The sequence below is a fragment of the Rhinolophus sinicus genome, linkage group LG10 (genome assembly GCF_036562045.2).
Source record: "Rhinolophus sinicus isolate RSC01 linkage group LG10, ASM3656204v1, whole genome shotgun sequence".
NCBI classification, from domain to species: domain Eukaryota; kingdom Metazoa; phylum Chordata; class Mammalia; order Chiroptera; family Rhinolophidae; genus Rhinolophus; species Rhinolophus sinicus.
In genome coordinates this window covers 82876287-82881953 of record NC_133759.1, presented here as the reverse complement: position 1 = coordinate 82881953, position 5667 = coordinate 82876287, and the positions used below count along the sequence as shown (strand labels likewise).

General features: G+C 53.9%; 1 long non-coding RNA gene across 1 annotated transcript in view; it reads right to left on the bottom strand.

The window, feature by feature from the left end:
• Window positions 1-638: 638 nt before the first annotated feature.
• Window positions 639-5667, bottom strand: part of LOC109451127 (uncharacterized) — a 57816-nt gene continuing 52787 nt past the window's right edge. The window contains exon 5 of the long non-coding RNA XR_012489806.1: window positions 639-989. This is a non-coding gene — a long non-coding RNA (uncharacterized LOC109451127). The remainder of the gene's footprint in view (window positions 990-5667) is intronic.

The window sequence follows — 5667 nt, the reverse complement described above, 5'->3', positions numbered from 1 at the left end:
CCCCACTTCGCTTCTTCCGGGCCCTCAGCCTGCGTCCCGGGGAGATACTGGTGGTTAAATCTGTAGTAGAGACCTTGGAAGGGGTCAGGGGACACGTTTGGGATAAGAGGCACCCAGCCCAGGCTGGGATTAATCGGTACCAAGCAGGGATAGGGGCAAGAGGACGCAGACTGAGGACAGGTTATTTATTCCGTGCACCTCCAAGTGCCCCCAAGCCGGTCTGCTAGGCCCAACCCGCTGCAAGTACCTCATCCCCACCAGGAGCCAAGGTGCAGGCTAGAGATGGCAGGGGTGGGGTGGGGTGGGGTGCGGCGCTGGGGTTACACCATGCTGCCTTCCTCCAAGGAGCATGTATCCATGCCCACTAACCCCATTTGGCAGCGAGTACGAACTGCGGAGCTGGATGGGAGAAGAGGCGGGAGACTTCTGTCTGTCTGTCACTCCCTCCCACGCTCAAGCACGAAAGTTGGAAGTCGACTTGGGGACCCGAAAAGGTCTCAGTCCCCGTCTACGACTGCAACCCCCACCCCTGCTTCTGGGCCCAAGCGGCCCGGGCCTCCTCGGTCGGGCTCGCGGGTAAACACCGGCTCAGGAGAGGAGGAATGATAGAGACCGGATAGGCTGGTTTCCTGGCCCCTCCTCCCGCGTGCCGTGCGCTTCCGCTTGGCCCGCGCGCCTCATCCCCCACCCCTGCAGCACGGGCCCGGCTCCCGGACCCCGGGGTCGGTTCTGCGGCAGGGATTAGCCGAGCGCAGGGACTAATCCTGGATGAGCTTCCGTGTAAACCCAGATCGACCGCGGGTACAGCTGGAGTCGCGGGCGCCCCTTCATTCCCATTCGCAAGGCTTCACAGTGCCTGGCGCCCACCGCAGGTCCCCTCGCTCGCTACCTTCGGAGACGCGAGGTTGGATCTACTGTGGTGGATAGGCTGGGGGTGGGAATGAAGAAGACACCGCCAAAATCAGGGCTGGATCAGGTGCTTCCGGAGCCTGGCGTTGGAGGTAGGGGGTGGGGAGAGGGAAAGGAAAGATAAAGGCCTCTCTGTCAGTCTGAATTCACAAGATCAGGTCAGCTCCCTGGCTCAGTGTGCAACCCTGTGCCCCTCACCAACCGGCTCCGGGCCATGGCCAGGGTGACTGGCCCCTAACCCAGAGGCCTCACCTCCAGATCAGAGGAGGCACCGAATCAGTGGGAGGGCCCTACCTCATCCCCACCGTCTTGGCCAGACAGTGGAGGATGAGGAGCTTCTGTTAAGGCCAAGCCCTGGAAAAGATGTCAGGGGTCAAGGGACTTGCCCCTTGTTGATTCACTCATTTCCTGGGCCCCTCCCTTGTGCCAGCTCAAAGAATGACACAGGCCTCTATGAGAAAAGCTGGCAGGTAAACAATGACCACCACATCATGTGTTCAGCCCTGCCCTGAGCTGTAAACTCAGGCTGGAGGTGTTTCCTCCAGCAGGAGTCCAGAAGGCTTCCTGGAAGGGGTGGTGCCAGAGCTGAGTTTCAAAGGGCAGATGGGGAACAACCCACTGAGAAAGGGGACAGTGTTGCAGCCTGGAGGAGTAGTGTGTGCAAGGGCCTGGAGGTGGAGGAGGAGAAGGTGAGGTAGTTCAAAAGGACAAGAGAAGTTGGAAAGGAGGGCAGGAGCCAGACCTAGAAGGGCCTACTGGTCAACCTAAGGAGGGCAGGAGGGAGCCATTGTGGTTTCCTAAGCCTCTGAAAGAAAAGGTCAGATTTACATTCTTAACAGATTCTAATTGTCCTCCTCCCTCCTTCCAGGTTTCTCTGGGGATGCCTGGGTTGGGAGACACACCCAGAGTCAGACAGGAAGAGGAACTAGGTGCAGTGTTGGTTACGGAATATAGTCCCCTCCTCCTTCTATTACACCTGAAGTCAGAGACCTACATTAGAACTCTGGCTGCACCACTGCCTAGTGGTGTGACCTGGGACAAGTAACTGAGCCTTGGTTTCTTCATCTGTAAAATAGGGAGAATAATGCTTACCATCACGGAGGATTATTTGTGGGGCTTCAATGAAATAACTTGCCCATTATTTAACACACGTTTAACACCGACGATGTGTCAGGCCCTGTGCAGGTGTTGGTATTACAGCACTGAATTAGACAGCCATGGTCCCTACTGCCTTTTGGGACTTACATTCCAGTGGAAAAGACAGACAATAAACAAACAAATGGGATAATTATAGATTGTGTTAAAGTGCTGTGAAGGAAACAAACAGTGGGACATGAAGGAGGATAACTGGAGGTGGGGGAGAGGCGGGGGCTGCCTTATTCAAGTGTGGCCTGCGAAGCTTCTCTAAGGCAACCTAAAGAGTTAGAGCTCAGAACAGAGGATTCCTGGTACAGCTGCCAAGGCCCTGAGATGAGAACCCATGAAGAATTTAGCCTGATTCCTCTAAGATGCTAAGCTTCCTGAGGGCAGCAACCTAGGTCTCTCACTTCTCCCAACCTTCTGGATAAATACTAGGTCAAGTAAATAGAAACCAGGGGACTTTCTGGCTTGCTGGACCAACCTCCCCACACCTATCCCCTAGAGTGGTGTGGGGCTGCCGGCCTCATCAGTCGGCCCATCCGCACAGCTTAATCTTCATTCCAGTTGTTCCCATACAGGAAAGGTCTCTGCCTACTCCTGTTCCTTTACTGGGGTTCCCAATCCTCACGAACAGGAGAGGCAGCTTGGGGACCCTCCACAATCTGCCAATCCAGAGCCTGAACTGAGCAGAATTTAGTATCTGACCTGCAGGGGCTGAGAGACAAGATATGTCCCAAATGAATATGGCCAAGGGATTTAGGGTCATTGGGGCCTTTTGGAGTCTCCCCTTGGCTTGGGTGTCACTTCAGGGAGGTCTTGAAGAATGCTTCATTGCACATCGATAGTTTCACACACAGCCACCCGAGCTACAGAGTGCGCACAGCTCCTCTCACACACTCACCATCCAGCTGCACACTGCGTCTCCATGGCAACCAGTAGGCCTGGTCCATGGATGTTAGAAATAAGTGCCAGGGGAAGAGGAGAGAGAGGGAGAGACAGAGAGGAGAAACAGCAGAAATAAAGAGACTCAAAAAGATAGCCTCCCAAGGAAGCCCCCACTTTTTCCTTGCACCCTCTGCCAGGAAGCCTTGAATGGACTCAGGGCCTGAGGATGGAGGGGCTCAAGGTGGGAACTAAGCAGTGGGCTGGGGGCTGCCTGGATACAGGTAATGGGGACACAGTGGGCAGTGAGGGAGGAGCAGGAGCAGGGGAACTTGAGTTTTGGGCTATGATACTTTTACGGAAAAGGCAGATGAGGGGGTGGGAGACTTGGGGAAGCTACTTTCTCTTCTTCCCAGCCTAATTGGCTGTTCAGGCTGAAACTGCCTCTTAGTCACTTAGTCTAATTAGAATTGTTCTGGAGAGGACAGTGGGGGAGGGGAAGAAACTGGGGTGTGAGGGGCTATGGGTGGGTAGAGACAGCTGGGTGGGGGTGGGAGCAGGAGTTCTATCTACACCTGCCCTCCATCCTGTCACCATCCAGTGGATGTCCTGGCAGTGAGTCACTCTAACACCCCTGCCCAACTGTCATTAGTGTTCCCTCACACTCACCTGCTTTCGCCTCTGCCCCTAGTCTCTCTCTGGCTCTCACTCTGGCTCGCCTCACTCTCTCTCCTGCTCTCCCTATCTCCTCACCTTCCTTTTCCCCCTTCCTCAGGGTCTCCCAGTCTCTGGCCAATAATGTTTGTCTAATAAGCAAGTGAAGTATTTAGTTGTGGCTGGGGCTCATCTTTGGGGAATAAGAGGGACTGGGGCAGGTGCTGCCCCCTGGCATGACTACACACACACACACCCCTCTACTCCCCCCACCCCACCCCCAACTAAGCCTTGTCTCCTCTGCAGTTTGTTGCAGAGGACACAATATGTGGAGCTTGGCCTCTGGCGCTGGCCTGTGGATTGCCTTGGGCTACTTACTTAATCCTCTCTGAGCGCCAGTTTCTCCATAAAATGGGGATAATAAAGCCTACATTTGTAGTGTGGATTCAAGGTGATAATGCATGTAAACTGCTTAGCACAATAAATAGTAAGTGCTAAATAAAAGGCAGCTTTGCTCATCACCCCAGACTCCTTTCCTTTCCCTGGGCCCTTCAGGAGCCTGAAGCAGGCATCTTCCAATCCCCCTTCTTATTCTGTTCTCGGTTTCTTGGGAGCAAAAATTACCTCGCCTGTGGGGGGAGAATTGGGAGACTTGGATCCTGCCCCCTGCCCACAGGGTAGGAACAGACCCTCCTCCAGTCTGCAGTTTGATTTTCCCTTTTCTACATCTAGCAGGAAGAGGGGGGCAGCCAGAAATGACATAGGGGCAGTGTACTTGCTGAGGGGGACAATAAGGGATGAGCGCCGTCCAGAAGACTAAATATTTCATGGGGCTGCAGCACTGGGAGGGCAAAGTCCTCGAGCTGTGTTTGTGAATATGCTCGTGACTCCACGTGCTTTGGCACTCTCCCACATGCCCAGTGCCCTCTGCATGCACCCCAACCCTCCCAGTGCTACGCCCACAGAAAACTGCTCTGATGAACCCTTTCCTGGTCAGGATCCCTCCAAAACCCTCTCAGCACATGCATATTTTATTTCTTATAGCTGTAGTGGTTCAGGTTTTAGGCTGTACTTGAAATGGTCACGTTTTTCTTGCCCATGTATTGTTTCCCCCTTTAAGTCCCCCCAAGACTGGAACTTTGCCCCTCATCTCAATAGTATCAGTATTATCAGGAGAGCCAAATAGTTGGAAAAAACTGGTGGTCTGGAAGCAGGGCTGGGGTGGCAGGGAGGAGGTTTCCCTGATTCTATGTCTCTGTCTGGCATGGCTGACTGAGGAGGAAGGCATCCATCAGAGCGAGTGGCGAATGGGCAGATAGCAGCAGGCTCCAATGGCTTCCACGTCCACTGCTTACAGATGCACTGGGGGACAGACTCTGCCAAATCCCTGCCTCAGGTGGCCCCTATCGCCTATTCTCCTTGACTCTTTTCCTCCATATCTAAGGAGGAGATTAGAAGGTGCCCTTGTAATCTCTCACAGCTCCCCGTTTGTCCTTCTCTTTGACCTTACCCCAATCTATCATTATTTCATTTCTTTGTTTACTTGTTCAATTTGTCTCTTCCCACTAGAGTAAAAGCTTGCAGGAGGCAAGAATCTTGTTTAATTTATTTCCCACCACTCAAAAATGTTTACGGAAGGAAGGAAGGAAGGAAGGAAGGAAGGAAGGAAGGAAGGAAGGAAGGAAAGAAGGAAAATCTGCTTGGGGATTTTGCAGCCAGAGCAAGCAAAGGGAGGCAGAAGGTGGGTGAGCCACGGGTGTGTAAGGAGGTAGGTGAGAAGGGCTGTGGTGGAGAGGGGGAAGGAGGTGGGGGAGGGGAGAAGTGAGTGGGTTGGGGGTGAGAAGGAGACTGGGAAAGAGGCAGGTGTAAGGAAGGAGCAAGAGCCAGGAGGCACGAGCTTTGGGGGAAGGAATCCAGACCCCTACAGCGACCCCTACAGGCAGGAAGCGATCAAGCTTGGAATAGGAAGCCAAGGACAGGAGATGCCCTCAGCAAGGCTACGCTTGGAATTTGGGTTTGGGGCCAGAATGGGTAAAGTACAGAAGCCACCAGGAACAGCAGCGCCCTGGGGGTTTCCCAGGG